This window comes from Armigeres subalbatus, chromosome 2 (genome assembly GCF_024139115.2).
Source record: "Armigeres subalbatus isolate Guangzhou_Male chromosome 2, GZ_Asu_2, whole genome shotgun sequence".
NCBI lineage: Eukaryota > Metazoa > Arthropoda > Insecta > Diptera > Culicidae > Armigeres > Armigeres subalbatus.
In genome coordinates, this window is record NC_085140.1 from 337,190,284 (window position 1) to 337,213,136 (window position 22,853).

Below are 22,853 nucleotides of genomic sequence, written 5' to 3' on the forward strand. Positions count from 1 at the left end.
AACCGGCCTTTGATCCTCAACCTGCACATTCTTTCATTGATCGGCCACCACCCGATCACGCGCCTTTGCATATCGCCCATCACTATGAAAGCTGTTCCCAGCTCGTGTGTGTTGCCGCAGCTCTGGTAGATGGTATGATTACCTCTAAACGTTCGCACCATTGATCCCTTCCAACAAACCTCCTGCAGCGCTACGATGCCGAATCCACGGTCCTTGAGCACATCGGCGAGTATGCGTGTGCTCCCGATGAAGTTGAGAGATTTGCAGTTCCACGAACCGAGTTTCCAATCGCTAGTCCCTTTTCGTCGCAGTGGTCTTCGCCGATGGTTCCGGTCCGTACTCTCTTGTTGATTGTTCGTTGCTTATGATTTTTTAAAGGCTGGCTTGCAGGGCCTGACACCAAACCCCCTAAATTTCCGGAGGACCATTCCTCCTTATTTCCGGTGGACCATGGTGCACAGTTTCACTTAGAGTCCCTCGCTGGCACTCGGACGATGATCAGCCGCCCCTAGCATGGAGAACAGACGCTGTTGTGAGCCGATCCTGACATGGAGAACAGACGCTCAATAAGATTTGCACCTCCGAAGAGGAGCAAACCCCCCCTTCCCTGTCAGCATACGACCATAGTTCCCACCGGGGTTGGTTACCCGATCTTCCCTAAGGTTGCTCGTATCCCGGCCAGCACCGCGGGGAGGTAGGGATAGGAGTTGCTGGGTAAGAGGCTAAGGACCGCAAGATGGGGTCTATTTTATTCCTTCAGGTACGCGAAGTACCAATGGTACGCTTTACCCAGCATTTGCCGTGCCGCAGTGACTTGTATACTTTGATTCAGTTGTGTCGATATTCTTTCAGTCGAACTTAATCTACTTTAGGTCGCTTCATTCTCGAATGAAGTCGTAGGAAGTTAGAGCAACTCGAAATTGCCTGAGCTATGGGATTTTGACAATGCGAAAATAGAGTAATTGAACTGAGTAATTGAATATGATGCTTTTGTTGACAAACATTACTAGCAAGGCAGGGCAACTTTGAGTATGTTTGGGCTACTTTATCAAAATGGGGTAATATAAAGCTAAGTCCACTTAGAATCCGGAATAATGAAATCATCTGTATCTCGGTAACGGATTGACGTACAAATAAGGTTAATACATTAAAACAAAGGTAATTTACTGTACCACAAGAAAAAAAAATGATACAAATCATTCCTTTTTGTTTCTAGTGAAAATTCGCACATTCTTCTTTATTCATCTCATCAAAAGTTGCACACCTACGAAGTGAACTTCCTTGGCACATTTGTTCCACATTTTGGTCATCTGAGTCGCGTCCCGAGCTGTTTTTCCACTTTTCTTAAGCTTCCGTTTCATTACTGCCCAAAATGTCTCGATGGGCCAGAGCTGTGGGCAGTTGCGTGGATATATTTTATCGATAAAATCTTCGTTATTACCGCGGTACCACTGGATGACTTCCCGGCTGTAGTGGCAACTCGCCAAATCTGGCCAAAACTTCACGGAACCTTTACGGGCTTTATGGAAGGTAGACCGCGGTTTTTGAGACATTCCTCCTTGTACAGCTTCGAGTTCATCGTCTTATTCGTCACAAACACTTAGGTCTTTGCTCCACAGCTGCATATCCCTTGCCAAAATCATCTGTTTTTTTGCAAGTTTGTCCAAAAAGCAAACTTAAACTTCGCAGGAACTACTCCTCGTGCCGTCGCCATGTAGAATTTTTGGCTAGGAAGCTGTCCGAAATCCATTTTGACGTAGGTTCCATCGTCGATGAGCAGGATTATCAACGTGGGTGTGCAGATTTTTTATCTCCTTTCGGCTTCCATCTGGAATAATTTTTGACACGCTTCACGAAACTTCGTGAAATTTATATCACAGCAAGTGGGCGCCTAGGTAGACAAACCACTGTAAAAGAATTCTTACAGTGGTCACTTTCCGTGCCGCTGCAATACAATAAATGATTCCGGATTCTAAATGGACATAGCTTTAAGATCTCCTGAGAATTTGTCTATAAAAATTGAAAGTATGATGTCTAACCAATACAACATTTGTCGAATAAGGTTAACAAATGTTCAACCTTGAGCGCAATCTTACCTTCTAGTGCAGTTTATAAATGAAATAAGAAGAAAATATGAACACAGTTATCAAGCATAAGAAGGCCATGGTGGGATACCTAACAATACATAGAATGCTTTGCTCTTTGCACTTATGCTTACGTATCCAGTTTTAAAACCCCATTTATCATACATTCTCAATTAAACCGAATTTACGGTCAAACAATCATTGAATGCCAATTCTCTACACTACTATGATTACTCATCAACCATTGCAAAACCCAACTGCTTGGCAAATTACGACTGCACACCCTTCACTATTTCCGTTACCCACGGCGCTAGAAGGCAAGTGCCATCTTACTTCTGTGACCTTACACTTCCAAATTAGAATTGTAAACCTACGTACCATACGCCTCGCAATGACTACCAACTGAAAAGAAGCTCACACATCATTCAATGCTAATGTGCTCTCCACTCTGATGTAAATATGCCCAACGTAAACACTGCACTAGCCAGAGTGCATCCATCCCATCTCATCAATCCCATTCGTCAACGTTGGTGTCAACGAGGCAGTCTGAAAGAGGTTGGTTTACTGATGAGCCAGGCAAGGAACACTAAATTGAGAAGCTGTAGGTAGGTACTACACATTAGGCCAGACGCACCCAGCATGGAGAGTGCGTTGATTACAACCCACTTCCCATGGACCCGTATCGTCCTATAGCGCATCGGTCGGGGGCCCGTTCCAGTGCCGTTAGCACCAACTTTGGCAATCATCATCGTCTGCCTCCTGGTGTTGGACCCTTGTTCAAGTGTTCTGTTCAAAATCAAACATCGGCGCTTGAGTTGTGCAAATTGACTTTCGCAAACCCATTCATTCTGCGTCGTTCTATCCATCAGTCCAAGCCAACGACTCAGTGCACTAGTAGTCCTACTACCTAGAATCGTTAAGCGAATGCGATTTTGGGATCGGTTCGAACCGGAGTGGATGTGTGCACGCAAATTATACGACTCCAACCCTTAATAATCTCCGCCGAATGAGTGTGTTGGCGCCCTTGCCAAAATCGAATGCAAATTAGATTGCCACCCGCTGCTGTTTGGCTGCGCTATTGCATTCTCAAGTGTCGAAAGCTTCCGCACCGGGTCCGGTGTGTGATCACCGACTACCTACGGATCAGCTTTGATTAGGACGCTTGTACGGAGTGTGGCACTTGGGTTGTTGGTGCCATGCCACTAATGTGTGTGCCCTATGTGTTGCACTCTTTTCTGATTTATACAGAATAGAATATTCAGTTGTTCAACGATTTTCGTACGGTTCAAATACGTGCAAATTACGGCTAATTAGCCTTTGTCACATCAAACAATCGTTCTTTTCCTTGTCTTATTATTGGCATTACATCCCCCACTGAGACATTGCCACCTCGCAATTAGTGTTCATCCAGCACTTATACTTATTAACTACGAGGTTTCTAAGCCACGTTACCATTCTTTCATTCGTTTATTATGAGGCTAACACGATAATGTTTTGATGTCCAGGGAAGTAGAGAAAATTTCCAAACCGAAAATTTCCAAGGAAGGGAGTGGGAAACCAGCTCATCGATCCTCAGTCAGGGGATGCATTGTAGCCGCGCAGCTTATCGGAAGGCCCTGAACAGTATTTGAAGATTCCAAAAAGCCCAGTCAGGGGTCGTTCAAAAATCAGGTTTTAGCAGTTATTTTATTACAGTAAATAATAGATATACAAAAAGTTTGACAGAGATATTTTGTGTCGTTATTTTTCTAATTACGCAGAGATACAGTCGTATGGCATTAGTGATGAATTCGAAAAATTTCAATTAATAACTATGAATGTGAACTCTGAAGACTTAAAAAAGAACAAGCAATAAGCTAAAATATTATAGTAAGCGGACCCGATTATTTTTTACACGGGGGATGCGTTTCGTGTAAAAAAATATTTCAAGTTCAAAATTAAAAATCATTGTAAAAAAAGTTTCATGATTTTTTGTCGAATCATCTAAAAAGTTGCTCTGTACTACAGATCAGTTTTTCTTTTGAAGCGTATGTATAAGTACAAACACTTCTTGTATACAAACCTTAATGAATGATCCATAAAAAAATGATGAACCGTCAATAAAACCTGATTGTTCCGAGCATTGAGCATGATGACCGTGCATTTCGTAGTTGCTACTCCATGATCGACCAGAACAATCGCAATTACACAGGGAACCAATGGATGGAAGCATGGGATTTGCACTCCAACCTCAATGTGCACAGTCCGAGAGCGCTAGTATTTTAGAAAGTCGATAACGGCGCTGGCCACGTCCTCACGGTCATCGGAGATGGGGAGGAATTGATGATGCAGTCACTCGCCCACTGCAAGCCGAGAACACCTCTGCACTCGCCACGAGTTCCTGCGGAATTTTATTGGAATCTGGGGGTTAGGTTTTATGGCAGAGGTTGGATGCCGAAACGAACTTTTTCGCAAATTTCGAATTCTAACAGATTCTGCTAGTTAAAGTTGTAGTTAAAGGAATAGAAGATAGAAACTGTATGAAAGCCCATTTCCAGTTCTAGCGATTGCTAGAACATGAGAAATATATGAAAAGATACAAAGTAGGAGAATGGAACGGGACTGGGATTGAACCCATGACCTCCTGCGTATGAGGCAGAAGCGGTAGCCAAATGACCACCAAGGCCGTTCGTCAATAAAACCTGATTGTTCCAAAAAATACAAACATAAATAAAATATTTCGGAAACCTCCAGACACAATAATTTTAAAATCCATAACATAGCATAGCATAGTTACGGTGTACTTCGTAGATTGAACACTACCCGGGTAGAAGAAAATAGCTCAATAATATCAAATGTTGATAAGATAGCAAAATGAGATATTAACATGATTGATATAAGAGATAAAATATCAAACGATAATATCAATATTTTGCACTAAAATATCATGAGAAGATCAAATTATGCTATTTGTAATAAGTGATCAATATCATGTGCCATTAGTTTGTTCTCAACCAAAGCATATCTTGATATTTAAATGATATTTCGGTGTAAATTTTTGATATTGTTGCCTGTTCTTTTATCTCTTATATCAATCAAGTCCACATCATGTTTTGTTATTCTGTTCATGGCTTCTGCCCTCATGTTTTTCTTTTGTAATCCTTATTCAGATTGCTATCAGAAATCAAGGTGGGTGTGGTCCTTGATTTCAATCTAGAATAAAAATCACAAAAGCATGAGGATTACTACTCCTGGCCACGCCCATCTTCACCGTAACTTGGAAGGGGAAGGAAATGTAATAATTTTGAAATCCATAACAACGTCAAAATATAACAATAAATAGGAATGTTCCGTTAGACATGACCAAGAAAAACAATAAAATTCCTGCTATTTTCCTATGGACGTTCAACAAATCGATCGTAAGAAACTATATTTTAACCCATGAAAATTCAGATTTGCTGCCGATTTATTGCTGGGAATTTTTTATCGCTGCACGGGGTTGAGCTGAAGGGTCTCAGATTTTCAAAACAAAATCTCTACAGAGGGGTAGAATTTAATAAGCTTAACTCTTTGAAATTTTCAGGATGCATTTTTCACGTAATTTTCCACCGTTAAGATATTGGTAAACAAAAGCAGGAAAAAATATTAGCCTGAACTCGCAGAAACTGATCGTAGGAAGAGTTTTATAGTTGTTGTATTTAAGCCCTAAAAGTTCTGTAATGTACTTTTTGTTTGTTCCAGAGCTATGACCAATTTAGAAAAAAAAATCCAGATCTGCTGTATAGATATCGGCAATTCTGAACTTATTTTCTAAAACTGTTCATAACTAAGAAACGAATAAAAAGTGCATCCTTAAAATTTAAAGAGATTGAAAATATTATACACACAATTTGAACCTTAATATCACAGCCGTTTTTCTATGGGTGGTTAGAAGCCAGACTTGATAAAATTATTTATCGACACAAGCCAGCCTTGGGCTGAAAGTCTCGCTAATAAAGACAAAAAAATCATTAAGCTCTCCCGCGCGAAAAAAAAACTTATTTTCGAATTTAAAGGACTGCAAAACACATCGTTTCACTCATTTGCTGAAAAATAATTTCGCTCCAGAGCGAAACGAGCCAGCCTTGGGCTGAAAGTCTCGATAATATATAGACATAAAAAAAAAATCGCTCCAAAAAGCGTTTTGGATCACTTTGTGGCCAATTTATTTTTTACACGCACAAGAACATCTATGCGACGAACGTCAATTCATTGTTTTAAACGAAGGAGAACAAAAGAAAACCTATGATGATTCATCTCAGCTATGAGTTTAAAGGTGCGTATCAACTCACGATTGGGTTGAATCGTTCGTGATTTTTGATATTTTAAATTTTCCTCAACACTGTAAATAGTCTCCTAGAATATTGATTTTCAATATTTTATCTTCGATAATTGTAGCAAAGTTTAAAAATATGCAAACCAACCAATCACGATAGTGTATCGCAAGCTCCTTCTTCTTCTTATTGGCATTACATCCCCACACTGGGACAGAGCCGCCTCGCAGCTTAGTGTTCATTAAGCACTTCCACAGTAATCAACTGCGAGGTTTCTAAGCCAGGTTACCATTTTTGCATTTCCAATCCGAAAATTGCCTAGACCGGCACCGGGCATCGAACCCAGCCACCCTCAGTATGGTCTTGCTTTGTAGTCGCGCGTCTTACCGTACGACTAAGAAGGATCCCTGTATCGTGTATCGGTGTATCGCAAGCACAGACATCAAAATTGAGCAACTTTTCGGTTTAGCCTAAATCCAAAGTTCGAACAGGATTCGAGAAAAGCGGACACAGCAGCGCTGCAATGAAGGCGATGGTAGCGGTTGCGATGAAGTAATATCAGCATCCGTGGTGCTCGTTGATAATTTAACCTCAACGATAACGTCTGCTGCAGTTGAAGGCTAAATTATCGTGTGCCTGACCAGTAGACACTTGATTAAAAGTAAAGCAGTCCAAAAATTGTACATAAGTCAAACGGGCAGGAAATATCTTTGAAGAATCACATTCAGTGTGGACGCAATGAAGCCGCCTTTGCTGCTTTATGGAGAATTAAGTGGCGATTTTTGGCAGCCTCACTCAAGTTAAATGATGGCGTCGTTAGTGGTTATAAAGGCGCATCAAGGCGCGTTTTTTAGGAACACCCTATTAAACGGAACTAGAGAGTTAATTTGAGACAATTTTTTTTCGAAGCGAAAGTTAATAGCAATGTTGATGTCGTCCAAACTGTGTGTCATCATTGACGGGCTTCTTCGGTGAATGCTGTAGGAAATTTATTTGTCAAGATAGCGTCTGTAGCAATTCATCGTTAAAAGTGATATTCACTGTAAGATACGGACAATCGTTTTGTTGCAGTTAGTGGAACAAGCGTTTCTTTTCAGGACCACCATTTTCAGCGGAAGAGGGGGAATGGTCGTTTGGCCGAATGCCACCAGCCCGAACAAACCATTAGGTCGAAACCCGAATAGAAAATACAATAGAATTACATTAAAATATCATAAAATTACAATACATTTTATTGATGAACAATCAATTCTATTGTTCTTCTATTGTACCAATTAAATTGCCTTATTGTTGTTCCAATAAACGAACAATAAAATCTATTGACAGAAAAATGTTGACAATAGAATTACAATAAATTCTATTGTAATGGCAAAAATTTGTTCGAGAAAAAAACGATTTTTTTATTGTTACGGTAACTAACAACCCCTATTTTCTATTGTAAAACAGCCATTTACAATAGGATTTGTGGTGGAAAACATATTCTTAATTGTTATTCTATTGTAAGCAACAATAGAGTTTATTGTAATTACAATTAAATTTATCGTATTGTTACAACAATTTCTATTGTAATTCTATTGGACTTTTTTATTCGGGCACCCATCTGGCCGAAATGTCATTTGGTCGAATTGGTCGTTTGGCCGAAAGGGTCATTTGGCCGAATTAGTCATTAAGCCGAATTGGTCATTTGGCCGAAAGGGTCAATGGGCCGAAAGGGTCATTTGGCTGAATAAGATATTTGACTGAATGTCACATTTGGCGGAATAGGACATTTGACAGAATAGATCGTTTGAAAAGTGAGAAATAAGAAATGGAAAGTGAGACGTCTCACTACTCATTACCCATTTCTCACTTCATACTGTAAACAGTGAGAAGCGTGAGGTTAGTAGAGACGTATTACGATGTGGAAAGTTAGAAGCGCAAAGTGAGTAGTGAGACGTCTTTTTATTTTGACGACTTTTAGAATGACGTCTCACTTCTAAATTCTCACTACTCACTTTTCACAGTAGTGAGATGTCTCAATGAGAGCACGAAGCACGAAGTGAGTATCGTGCTTCTCATTTTTTACTGTAAGAAGTGAGACGTCTTACTTCTCACTCATCATTTCTCACTTCTTACTGTATAAGTGAGTAGTGAGAAGTGGGTAGTGAGACGTCTCACTACCCACTTCGCTCTTCTTACTTTTTATAGTGAGAAGTGAGTAAAGAGGAGTGAGAATGGAGATGTCCCAATTCTCACTTCTAATGTCTCACTCCTCGCTGTAAAAAATGAGAATTGAAAAGTGGGTAGTGAGACGTCTCACTTCTCACTTTGCACTACTCATTTTTCACAGTAAGAAGTGGGAAATAAGTAGTAAAAAGTGAGACGTCTCACTTTTCACACCCTATTTCTCGCTTTTCTAACTATTTCTCGATTTTAAAATGACCTATTCGGCCAAATGTCCTTTTCGGCCAAAATACCCCTTCGGCCTAATAACCTTTTCGGCTTATCGGTTAGTTCGGCCAAGTGGCCTTCGGGCAAATGGCATTCGGCCGAACGGTATTCGACCAAACGGCCCTTCCCCTTCTATTTCGTACAGCTACATAGTCCTACGTCACCTTTGCGTACAACATGATAGGGTTGTACCTTTGACTTTTTTTGTTATAGTTTTCACGATTTTTCTTCAATAATTTTCAGAAAATACCAGCACCGACTACTAGAAAACGGATACATCTCTAAATGCGCATTAGAAAGAATTCTCGCTTAACTTTTCAAAAGGTCCTAAGTAACATTTTTTTATGAATTAATTTGAATAGCGCAATCAACAGAACAACATGAAAGCTTTTGATTGCAGTACTCAAATTAATTCATGAAAAAAATGTTACTTAGGTCCTTTTGAAAAGTTAAGCGAGAATTCTGCTCGCGTACCTGCTCATCAAAATGGCATGTCACGATTAACTAACTTACCGACCGCACAAAGCAGAAAAAAATCACGCGATCGTGCAAGAAAATGGGATTTTTTTCATTGGCGCTTGGTGCGATTCGGCAGAACCCCGACTAAATATAATTTTCGACCTTATTCATGAAAATAGCATTCCCTATTATGCTGGGAAACACAACACTTGTTGGTGGTTTCTATGCATATTAGCCCTGCTATGTGCTTGATTTGACTCAACGACACTGTGGTATCCTGATAGGAACGTTTGGAATGTTGAGCTAGACGAGAGCGCACGAGACGTCAGATAGGCATGGACACACTTCGGGAGTGTTTCTGTTAGCTGATAGAAGATGTGTAAATACCTGGATTTCACCTTGGCGATCCTGCCATGATAATGCTTATTGGAGTGTTTATTGTGTAAATGTGAATAAGCAAAGGGAAATGCCTTGTAAGTATTGTTTTTAAAGGAAGGGAAAAGTAACTTAAGGTGAAGGTGGGTTGAGTACCAAAACAAAGCTTTGAAAGTATTTGTACAATAAAAACTGTCATATACTGTAGTAGTATTGGTGTCGTATTAAAAAAACAAAGAATATTACTAGGGTGGTTCAAAAGCGACCTAGCACCACCACGCTCACTCGATTCCGTCCCATGCTCCGAGTGTCCTCCAAAAACCGATTTGAACAAAAAGTGGTTGAGCGCATGCCGGTTCAAGTTTGTATGAAAACTAGTATGGAAACTAAACCTTTTATTACACTGGCTACAGTGCCTCCCCTCCATACGCTGGCGAAAAGAGAACCCACATAGTTGAAAGCAACATTCCAGAGACCGAACCGCACCGCAGGAAAGATCCATTGATTACGTAAGGGGTCGTAAGCTTATTACGTAAGCATTTTTTCTGGGTTTCTCGACCCCCCCTCCTCCCTTGTAAGAATTTTTTCATACAAATGATTTTTTATTTATATGGATCGTAAGATACCGACTCCCTCCCCATAAGTGCTTACGTAATATGTGTACGGCCCCTAACGCAAAAATAGCATTTTATACCCCACTCACCCCCATGTTACACTTTTTGTATGAAGCATCTGCCACTGGTGCGATAGTGTAGACTAGACTAGACTAGCAGTATCTGCCTCTGGTGCGATAGATATCACAGACAAATTCTGGGTATTTTGTTGAATTGCACGTTTCACTGATGCCTTCTGAGAAGCCTAATTATCATGCTAAAGATTCGCAACCTCGATTAAAATCGACTCGCAACTATTGGAACGACCATTCAATATGGATTGTCTATGGAGCTGATGCCCTTGAATATTTCATCCAGTCATATGGTCTCCCTCGCCAGGGCCCAATGACGAAACACCACAATCAGAATAATGTTACATTCAACCTCGCCATATAAACTGTCATACAAACCTGAAACGACTTGTGTACGGTAAGCCTCTATTCAAACCAACCTAAACCATCGGATGACACCCAAATTATAAATCACAATCGACTGAGCGCGGCAGAGCGAAATTTATTTTTGAGCCACCCTAATTATTAGTTTGCTGCTACCGGTGCCGGTGTTTACATTCGCTCCGCGATCAGTTTTTAATCGTTTTTTTTTCGGGCAAAAATAGCAGTTTATATTAAGTTTTGCATTCCATCAACATTTCGGGCTCCTCATGTGTGGAGAAGTGAGTGAAAACTTGATTTTTTCAGTGCCCTTTGAGAAGAAGTGAAGTGCAGTGATAAGCCCACCAAATCGCGAACGGCTAATAAATTGGCACGAAACTGCCGATTTATGATATTATTCGAGCCGAAATGCATAAGACTCTTTGGATAAACATGTTTATTATCACGGGAAGTGAATAAATATGCTGTGAGCAGGTTAGTAATTTGAATATCAAACTTTTGTTCGATGCTGTTCGATGCATTCGAATGTTGGTGGGAGAGGAGTGCGGGAGGTGTGGGGTTGGCCCGTGGAAGGTCCGGTGCCATATTGGCGGCCATCGTGGTACTCTTCCAACTATGTCCTTAAGCTCGAGTGCAAGATTTTTGATGTACACTGCCAAAAATATCTATATAAGATATATGTGTCGCCGTTATAAATTTTTGCAATAGCTCCACCCTAATATAATCCATATCGAACCACACATAAATTAAATAATTGCTAATTCGAGACCACACATAAAGTTTATTTGGATATATATTTTATTAGTACTTCGCGTGGAGAATGATTATGTGTGCGCTGATATACATCATAAGTTAAATCTATGGATTTTTGCCAATAAATATGTGTGGATTTTTAGTAGTATACAGGTTATCCGACTTGTCAATATCCCCAACTCAGCCATCTTGGATTTTTGAATGGAATTTATGCTCGTTTGTTTACGTTTTGCACTGAAAATGTATGTTTCCCCCCGCGCTGGTTATTCCCATCTACTGACGAAGTCGGATAACCTGTACATAAAAAAACTTGCTCGAGTGTACACAAAAGTTTCCTCAGAGAAATTGGTACGGAAAGGTGGAGCGTTGGTGGAAGTCGTGAGCAGTGAACATGAAAAGGTGAGAGAGAAGATAAAATACATGCGTGAGTTCTGCGAAAAAAATGAGCGAGTAAATAGTGCGAAATAGACTTCAAACGTCATAATTTCTTAGGGGAGTTCATTTTGCGTTCGTCTATTGCGTCGTATGTCAAAGAAAAGAGGAATTCAAGACAAAATTTTCAAAACGACTTATCTGCTTTTGTAAACAAAGATTCAAACGACGATTTGACGAATCTGATAGCTCTCCCACGCAAACCAACACCATCAATAGGTAGATGAAGGTTTCCGCTACCTGTTGATGGTGTTGGTTTGCGTGGGAGAGCTTTCAGATTCGTCAAATCGTCGTTTGAATCTTTGTTTACAAAAGCAGATAAGTCGTTTTGAAAATTTTGTCTTGAATTATGGTGTCTGAATTGCGTCGAGTAAAGCTCATGACCAATGCAAAATTAGAGTTTTAGCTCATTGCCAAGCGGGTGAGATAGATGAAGCCACTATATGTATTGCGCTGAGTAAAGCTTATACCCAATATATTGTTTTATAAACCAGAATGTCGCTTGCGTAGAGTACAATTAGAATTATAGCTCATTGCCAAGCATTTTAGTTGAGCCGGTAGAATTTCAAGGCCAAATCATTCTTTAACAACAAAACAAGTACATTTTTAAAGTTGTTAGGAATCCTTGAACGGAGTAAACCATTGTAAAACAAAATTTTGAGATCCATGATGAGTATTTTTCATGAAGTCTGTATAATTTACTCTTTACATGTAACGACAATCTTGAAAAAGTTTTAAGAATTGGAATATTGTTTTTTTTTTCGTGGTTACAATGCGAAATGGAAAACCGAGACTTTTATTATTGAAAAATAGGTATTATGGAATTCAACTTCTGTATTAGTATTCTAATAGATATCAGAAAATCAAGAGCAAGTCAAATTTATCATTTTTTTTTGCAGATTTAGGATGAACGTTGAATAGAAAAACTTGTACGGGAAAATGTATCGCTCTATGCTATTTAATTTGTTTAACTTTATAAATTCTCCGCTCAATCGTAGGAAACCTGAGCACTTACGTTTTGATTATGTTTGGTTTTTGTTAATAAATTTAACGCTACGAATTCCGTGTATCATGTGAAACTATAGAATATTCTCTATCAAAATGTTTTCGAAACAGGTTCAATTATTATCACCCGTACAGGTTATGTTCTAGTGCACTTTCCAACGAAAGTTGTTTCACATTCGTAATAGAGCTTTATGTCTGTAGATTATTGTAAACTATGTAAATATAATTGTTTTTTTTTATTGTTGTTCAGAGAGGGCTGATATTATGAAAAGGAATTTCTGGTTTTGAATGTGATAAGTCACTACAGTCAGTGTACATGGTGTAGTAAGTCAAGTAAGTTACTTAACAAGAAATTCTCAGCATTATCAGCAGTATCGAGGGAAAATTGGAAACAGCTTATCCCGGCTTAGCTACTAAGAATTATAAGGTCAGCATATTATTACCATGATCATTATAATAAAATGATTAGATACAAAATAGCAAATATTGTAAGAAAAGTATACATTTTCTGTAAAGGGAGGATGTGGTATTCTGATAGAAACGTTTGGAATGTTGAGCTAGACGAGTGCGCACGAGACGTCAGATAGGCATAAACACACTTCGGGAGTGTTTCTGTTAGCTGATAGAAGAAGCGTAAATACCTGGATTTCACAGACACTACCCATAATTCCATTACCCATAATGCCATTACCTTGAAGGCCTTTACCCAAAACGCCACTACCCCGCATGAGTCACTACCGCGAATGCCATTACCTATAATGGGGCACTACCCCGAATGAGAAAATACCCGAGCAGCACCGAACAGTTACCTTTAGTGACGCAAGATGGTGTGAATGTGCTGTCCGTTGCCTAACATATGGGGAATCACGAAGTGGACTATATTGTTAATATACTATATTTGCTGCAGCCCTATTCGATTGACTTGTGCTGCTCGGGTACCCCATTATTTCAAGTTAATACTTCAATGAAAAAAATGTGACTCAATGAAAGTTTATTCAGAATTCATATGAATGAACTATAGTTTGCCCTTCGCATGAAACTGTTTCAATGCAGTATATAACTAATTATTCTTACTCCGTTTAATCCCGTTCCTACGTATGGCACCCTTCAAAGGCCCTGAAGGAGGCATTTGCAACAAGATTGAAGTTGTTGCTTGATCGCTGTAGTAAAAGCAACGGATTCTGGATAAACCGTGGTGTAAGTCTCAGAATCGACGGGTGATTAAAAATGAGAATGTAAGAGTGAGTGAGTGAGAGTGAGGAAGATTGAGCGAATGAGTAATAAAAAAAATGAGCGAATTAGTGAGTTAAAGTGACTGAACAAATGAGTAAAGGTGAGTGAGTGAGAGTGAGTGAGTAATAGTTAGTTAAATTGAGTGAGTGAGTGAATAAGAGGGAGCAAGTAGGTAAGTGAGTAAGAAAGAGCGCTTGCATAAAATCGAATGAGTTTGTTAGAATGAGCGAGTAAGAGTGAGTAAGCCAACGAAAGAATTGTATCTATCCGAGCAAAAGCGTTCATTTAAAGAAGGCTCTCTTACTCCATTTCGTAGAACAGTACTTTTCTAAGTTATAATGGGGTAGAATGACAGTCAGAGCCGCTTGATTTCGTTAATGTCTACTTCAATCGACTTACGGTTCCCCATGCTTTATTTATGGAAGTCTGCGGTTCAAAGTGAAATTGCTTAGAATTAAAAATCCAATAGTTTTCGTCATTCGCATCCCACAAAAGGCCTGGTTTGTAAGATCTTAACAATAAATACAATCACCACCACTCCATAAACGAAATCTGCAATATGTTACATTTTATTTATTCATAGCTAGAAAAATATGTTGTTTCAACGATTTTCCGAACAAAGTTTTCGTTTTTTTCTCAAGAGTTAGGACAAAATATTCATCGAAATAAACTGTTCTGTGAAACAAATTAGGAGAGTTATGCATAGAAGGGCAGTTCAGTGCTTGGCTCGTAATTATTTCCCAATATAATATTTGTTCCAAAACCTCAAAACGACAAATTCATTTAACCTATTAGAATTAAGGAGTATTTCTCGTGGAAATTCTAAAGTATTTCCTGTGAAAATCTTAAAAATTTCTTGTAAAAAATCCGAAGATTTTCTGTGAAATGCAAAATAATTTTGTTTGAAAATTTGGAAGAATTTTGTGTTGAAAATCAGATGAAAAAATACCGAAATAAAAAAAAATCTCAGAATAATTTCTCGTGTAAAATTAATAGAGTTCAAAAGAATTTTCATTACAAATTAATAAAAATGGATTTCAGGAAATTGTGTGTGGAAACTCAAATAGAATCAAGATGAAATTCTTCTGGAATAAACATTTCTTCTTCCGCGGAAATTGAATATGTGAAAATTGAAATAATGTTCACCTGAGATTTCATTTTTACTCTAAAAATGTAATAGAATACCCTGTAGAATAAAATAATTAAGAATATAATTAATTAACTAGGTGCCGCAGCAGAGTCTATTTGGCGGCATGAATCTAAATATCAAAGAATACATTTTGTTAAGCTTATACAAAACGGCAGATTAGAATGAGTATCAAGTATCAAGTAAGTACCTTGCTGGGGTGCAACTGACCACCTTAAGGATTGGATTTGTTTATTATTTTATCAGGTTTAATACTGATTGTTTACAAAGTCGTTATCTACACGTTCTGTGAATATTGACTGTTTCTTATTTATTGTAGGAAAACCCCATTTTAACGAAAATGTTCCGGAGCTTCCAGAAATCGATTCATTGTTTACAAAGTTATGGCCATTCGCATTTTGAAAAATTCTTCCCTGTCTCGATCATTTTGTGCAACCTCTGTACAAGCCTTCTTGAGTCGTATTTGTTTGTAGTGCTCCGCCAACATTGGATAAAATATGATACTTCGGAGAAAAATGGTAATAGTGTTTGTCATTATTCAATTGAGCATACTATTTTCAGTATAATCCTAAAATATGAATAATCGGTAACATTTTTCTCAAACATGTTTTGTATCCTTTGCTTTTTTTCCACACTCCTTATGAAACCGGAGAAAAGTAATCACCTCTATATACAACTCCGAACAGTATTATTTCTATTTCCACAGCGGAATTTGATTCATCGTTAATCCTTCTTCTTTCATTTTTTTTTGCGTCCATGAGTTTTCTCACCGGATTATCAATTTTCTCACGTCCCATGAGCGTGAGTCTCAAGGAAGTTGACGCAAAGCAATACACCCCCGTCGAGTTACTGATCCTCACTACCCGTGAGGAAACGTTTCCCAATCGGTAAATTCGCTATTAGTGGCAACCCTTCTCGTCGTTATCGTCGTTCGGTGTGCTTTTCTTCTACGTCAAAGTCGACGGATTTACGTTGCATCACGTTGCACCGGGTTCTTGCTGGAACATTCCAGGGGGTGTGGTGCTGACGGTGTTAAGTTTACTACAAACTTCGATTGCAACAATTACGAGGAGTAATCGCTGTCAGGAACGTGTGTGCGCTTATTTGCTTCTGAAAGGAGCAAATAAAAGTGCAACGTGCCTGACTGTACGCTTTCGTATGCTAAAACTCTGTCGGGTAAAGCTTCCGTGCGCTGTCAGGACCGGAATTTGTTGGCGTTCCAACGTTTCTTCTGGTGCACGGTTTCGGTATGCAAATACCTACTGGGAATAACTTTACGCCAATAGTAATAATAATCCATGAACATTGTACACAGAATAATCATACAATAAACGACGACTGTCGTCATTCGGTTGCTTTTTCGCGAGTCAGTTGACCGCACGGGAGATGGTGTAAAATGTTTTATTGTTTTTTCACTGGATTATTTTATTACTGCTTCCGACTGCTGACTTGTTTGGCGCAATAACTCCAACGGTGGCGGTCTTTGGAAGGCAGTAAAAACGTGAATTTAGAATGCATCCGAGGAGCTTCTTTCTGCGACTGACTTTTCCCACTTGCCAGATTTTTTCCGACTTGTTACGATGCTCAAAATATGTGAATAATCTACCTAAATATAAACGTTATTATTATTTGACGGGCTTGTTTAAAAACTGTTTTGTTCATCATCATCTTCATCGTAATCTAGTGACTAACTGAGCAATTGTAGAACGCTAGTTAATCGTAATTAAGTAGCGATCCAGATAAATTTGGTCTTGATTTCATAATACAAAATGTCAATAAAACCGGACCGTAACCATATGGTGCGATTTTAGAGAAATCTCTTTGACAACTTTTTTCATTTAATTTATTTTGAGATTTATTTTGTATGTTCCTTCTCTTCGACCACTTGAACGCCATAATTCATGAACAAATTTTCCTGCGGAAAATAATAAGTAATATTTAACTTTTTGGTCTGCAAACAGCTTCAAAGAGATGATAAGAACATTATTCTGTTGATAATTAAGATAATTTTGACAATGAATAACTTGAGGGCATTGAACATAAAATGCTATTCTACCGAAACTACACCCGTTCGGAATTTCCGAAGGTAACAAAAAGTCCAAAAGTAAAGAAACCATGCACAGCCATGTATCAAAATGTTAAAGCAGACAGCCAAAGCTTCAGCAGCAGTAGCCAGCCGCCTTCGAAGTGGATCAAGCGGAAGAAAGTAAGAACGTAAATTCGTCGGATGCACATATTTTTCCGGCTTTTCCCGGCTTGCACGACCCACGCCCCCCGTTCGTTGTCGTCGACTGTTCTCAGCGGATGATCCTCTCTAGCGACCGTCGGCGTCGTCGTCGTCGACTCGTCGGTTGAATTGAAATACACGTTGCCCTGTTTCGAGAGTTCGAGGGAAGGAAAAGCAGGAAAAACCGCCGCACAGATGGCGATGGCGACGACAACAGCGGATGGTGATGATGCAACTGTTTAAACATAAAGAAGCCAACAAGTCGAACATGGTCGGACGAGGGCGAAGAATGTTCCAATCATGGGTGTGCCAGGAAGTTTGGATAGTGGCAATCGCATATCCTGGTATGCTACCATGCAAGCTTGGTAAACTCTTAGAAGCGGATTTTATTAACCACTTTTGATTTATGCCAGTGATTGGTATTTGGGAAAGTTTAGCTTTTTCATGTGTGGAAGCTGTCATGACTCATGAAAAAGGATTTAACAGATGTTGCGATGTGCATCCGAACAGCGCACAGTGTTTTCTAACCCAGGAATTCGTGATCGAAAATGTTTTGACCATGAAAAGTTGATTTTAGAGTCTCAGTGACTTCGGAGAAAAGTTTCAGTATGTTAAGCTCCATATTCTGGAAAAAAAATTTTTTTGACTAATCCCCCTAAAAGTGAGATGGAAATTCTCTTTCCTCCAATTATGAAGATATATCATTGGTGTCTTCAAGAAAGTTGTAGAAAAAGTTTCTACGAAAAATTTTGCTATATAAATTTTATTTCTATCTACTATAGAAGTCGAGATATGGGTCGTTATTTATGAACGGCCCCCAAAAAACAGGTTTTCCACGATACTTTCGTCAATATATTTTTTAGATTTTTCAAATGTTCTGCAAAGATGTCCGTCGCGATAAAAAACATGAACCTTTCGAAGACAGTTTCTTCTTATTTTCAATATTGACGAAGTTATTGACGATTTTCGGTTCAAAAATGAGCATTTTGACATTAACTGCATACATGTAGGGGCAAAATGGGGCAGAATTTTATTTAGGTAATTGAAAGTATAACTCATGCTCTAATGGTTGCATTGCAACATATATGTGACATAGCTTGACATAAGTGCCGTATGAACATCTTTTTCTTCTTCTTCTTGTTATATATATAAAAATGAATTGGTCTGTATTGTGCATAACTAAGAAATGGCTGGATAGATTTTCTTCATCAGCAAATTTGTTTATCAACATGTCCGACGGATTTACAGAATATTTTCTCATGTAAGAATCTCGACCAAAATTGGAAAAAATATGAAAAATTAAAAATAAAATTTGTATGGAAATTTTAAAAAGGTAGATCGCATTCTCGCCTACTGTGCAGGACAACGTCTGCAGGGTCATCTTTAGTCTTAACACTTCGCCAGACCTACGATTTAGCCAAATACAAAATTTTCTAAATGATTATGGATGGATGTTTTACAGAACTGACATGAATTTCAAATTCCGCGGGAAGAAACAACGCGTATTTAAAAAATATCATCAAAAAGTCACGTAAAAAGCGACCCCAGTGTATTTGGGCAAATTGTATTATTTTAGAAATCACCATACAGCCAGGAATGTTGATGAGAGAAAATGCAGTATCAGGTAAATCAGTAATCTTTATTGAATGGAAACTATGGTTAGCGACGCCTCAAACATCATAAGTTTAAATATAATTTTATGAAAGCAATTTGAAGATACTTGTTTCACCTATTTACTTTTCGAAATATCCCGGAATAATAAAAAGCCGGTTTTCTACGTCTAAAACATCACAATATTGCAAAACAGGTTAACAGAAAAGTGTTCCAAAAATTTTAGTTTATTTCTTTTCATTTAGAATTCTCTGGAAATACCAATATCCCGATATATTGGTATTTCTCTGTAAAATATCCGTCGATTCGATAATCATTTTCAAAATTTGGACATTAAAACAAGACATAGGTCTGGCGTAAGTGTTATTATCATGAACTAGATGACCCGGCAGACATTGTCTTGCACAGTAGGTGAGAATGCGTGTTGTGATATGCCTATACAAAATACCCATACAAATTTTAATTTGAATTTTTCATATTTTTTCAGTTCAAGTCGTGACTTTTACATAAGAAAATATTATGTAAGCCCATCGGAAATTGTGATGAGAAAATTTGAACACGGCCGTTTCTTAGTTATGCGGAATACAGACCAATTCATGTTTTATATATAACAAGAAGAAGAAGAAAACATATCCATACGATACTTATGGAAAGCTAAGTCACATTGTTTAATACTAAATTATTTGTTTTTGCTTGTAAAATGAAAATTGTTATAAATGTAAATATTGTAAATAATGAGTACACAAACCTGTAAATAGAAACATAACTTACACTTCACAACACGCAATACACAAAAAACACTAAAATAATACTTACCTTATTATTCCACACACGCACCCACTGTGCGCAACATCATAAACCAAACATGAATGTAGTATAATATTAAGGATTTGTTGTATGTGTTAGATTGCAAAACGTAAATAAAGATAGATACAAATCGTCCGTCGCGAGTTTCAGTCGACGAAAGGGCAAACTGCGAATTATCACTAGATAAAGTCCGAAACAGTTCCAAAATTAATTACGCGTGCACGGGAGTGAAGTGAATATCATCAGGAAGCGATTAACAGTGACAAGGTGACCCAATTTTCGGAAGAAAGTGGCTTGATTAGCGGAAGAAGAAATTAGACATTGCGGAGGAGCGATCAGGAACAAACGAGAGGAATAGTAGCCGTACACAAACGGCGAGTGCTTGAACACACATATTTGTTGCAATGCAACCATTAGTGCATGAGTTATACTTTCCATCACCTAAATAAAATTCTGCCCCATTTTGACCTTTAATGTATGCAGTTAATGTCAAAATGCTCATTTATGAACCGAAAATCGTCAATAACTTCGTCAATATTCAAAATAAAAAGAAACTGGCTTCGAAAGATTTTTTTTTTTATCGCGACGGATATTTTTATAGAGTATATGAAAAATCAAAAACATATATTAACGAATGTATCGTGAAAAACCTGAATTTTGGGGGTGGTTCATAAATAGCGACCCATATCTCAACTTCTATGGCAGATAAAGCTAAAGTTTATATATCAACTTTTTCTACAACTTTTCCGAAGACACCAATGATGTATCTTCACAATTGGAGGAAAGAGAATTTCCATCTCACTTTTAGGGGGATTTGTCAAAAAATATTTTTTTCCAAAATATGGAGCTTAACATATTGAAACTTTTCTCCGAAGTCACTGAGCCTCTAAAATCAACTTTTCATGGCCAAAACATTTTCGATCACGAATTCCTGGGTTAGAAAACACTGTGCAGCGGTGGAAACGAGTGAGTAGTAGCTAGGTGTCCGTTCTAGGCGAATATTAATGATCAAACCAGTATAAAAGTTTCAAAACGACTTATCTTAATTTGCAACAGAGGAATGTGAAGCAGCTATGATAACTATGGAATGCATATTGGAAACATGTTTCGATATCAATTTTTATTAAATAATAATTGATTTCAAATTTTGTTTTCAATATAATCTCAACAGCAGAGCTTAATATCAATTTGCTCTTATTTTGTTAACCGACTTTGCTCGGGATATGCTCCTGAGCTTTGAAGACGACATTGACCTCATTGGAATCAATCGTAGAGCACTTGGAGGCTTTGGTGTCTTAATCTTGACATTTTCGCGTTTAACACAATAATACTGTGAGTATTTTAAAAACTCGACTAACGTTACACGATTTCGTGTTCCATTGTGGGAAAATATCCCTCCCAAAACAAACCAGCAGTAACCTTCCCTTTCAACGTTCAGGATAACTCTTTCACTTCTATATGGTTATTTGTGCAGTGTATTTATCGAATGAACCCAAAAACTGATTTCTTGGTTTCCCATCTTGATAAATTCCAGCCATGACAATTCCTAAATTTGAACCGACAAAGCCGGATAATTGAAAACGAAAATTAAGTAGCTACAATGTTGATGTAACATATCGAAATTGGATTTCACGTTTAATGCATTCGGGAAATTGTTGTACAAGCTCATAAATCAAAGTCGGGTTTGACGTTTAAGCTCGTCAATTATAATTCGATTTCAATTGATTTACGTCGGTACTAGAAATTTGTTACTTTTACAGAACTGAACACAAAGAAAACAGGTATCAATAATGTTTTACTTACTTTATTGTCATTTTGGTTCAAGCCGATCAGAAATTGTTGAAATATCTGAAACAAACCAGAAATAAAAAGTACAAAGTCAATCAATAGTTGAAACAAACCCTTATCAAGAGAACTAATTTTTTATTCACATAAATCAAGTCCAATTGCGTATATCAAAATCCGTGCCCGCTGTTTCCTTTTTCGAGTTCCATTTTATAGGGTTTTTATTCCGCCGTTCATATTCGATATCGACATCCATCGCGAAACGATTTTTATAGCCTAACCATCAATCATGGAACCGATTGTTGCTGCATCCATTCTTGGCTTCCGATGGCTGCCGTTTTTGTGATTGGGCAAAGTGCTGCCGTCCGATGATAGTTAATTTTTAAAATTCAATTTCTTAACTTTCCGCAATCGATGACGAAGAAGCAAAGGAAAATATCCTTCAATTTAGCTCGCAAGGGAGGGGATTGGGAAAAGTTATTAGTTGATTGATTTTGTTGAAAGAGTTGAAGGGATTCATTTCCTGGTATTAAGTTTTAAAGTGTGGTCCCGTGAGCAATTCTAATCAGTCAAATGCAGAATCGTTCGAACTTATTTGCATTCCATTAGTGAAATCGACCAAAGCATTCCAAAATATTTCATCTCGATGCATTTTCAACCAATTGCTATCTTTGAAAAATCCGTCCCCGACAGCAACCTACCGCATGCCATTCTCTAATAGAAGAAATCTAATTTTCACAATCCTGAACACCAACCAGATTCGAATTTGTTTTCGTCGATTCAAATGATCGCTTTCTGCATTCCACCTTTTTTTTGTTGTTACTCATGAATTAATTTTCATATACAACGTGGGAAACCCTCTCATGCAGCCCATTTACCAGTCGCTTGAAAATTCCAATCATTCGCAGTGCCACTCACAACGTCGCGACGCGACCGACGAGACGTGAGGCGGAACCAATCATTCGAAAGCAGATATTGAGCATCACTGTGGATGGAGAATGTGACGACGGGGAGCGCGATGAAGCTTCGGTGGTTCCCCCAAAAAAAGGCTTCAATTATCGGTTTGTTCGGGCGAACGGGCACATAACCTGGAATAACTATTTTTCCACACTTTTCACCAGGTTTTCATCGGCCCAACTGGGAAACAATGCAAATCATGTGTGCAGAA

General features: G+C 38.3%; 1 protein-coding gene across 5 annotated transcripts in view; it reads right to left on the minus strand.

The window, feature by feature from the left end:
• The window catches only part of LOC134212817 (leucine-rich repeat and fibronectin type-III domain-containing protein 3), a 557,799-nt gene that overhangs the window by 136,313 nt on the left and 398,633 nt on the right, over positions 1–22,853 (minus strand). For 4 of the 5 annotated variants that reach the window (XM_062691022.1, XM_062691018.1, XM_062691019.1 and 1 more), the window contains one exon: positions 21,704–21,748. The exons of the other annotated variant lie outside the window; for it this stretch is intronic. The gene's annotated coding sequence lies outside the window, so the exon portion shown is untranslated. The remainder of the gene's footprint in view (positions 1–21,703; positions 21,749–22,853) is intronic. 5 annotated transcript variants of the gene reach the window in all.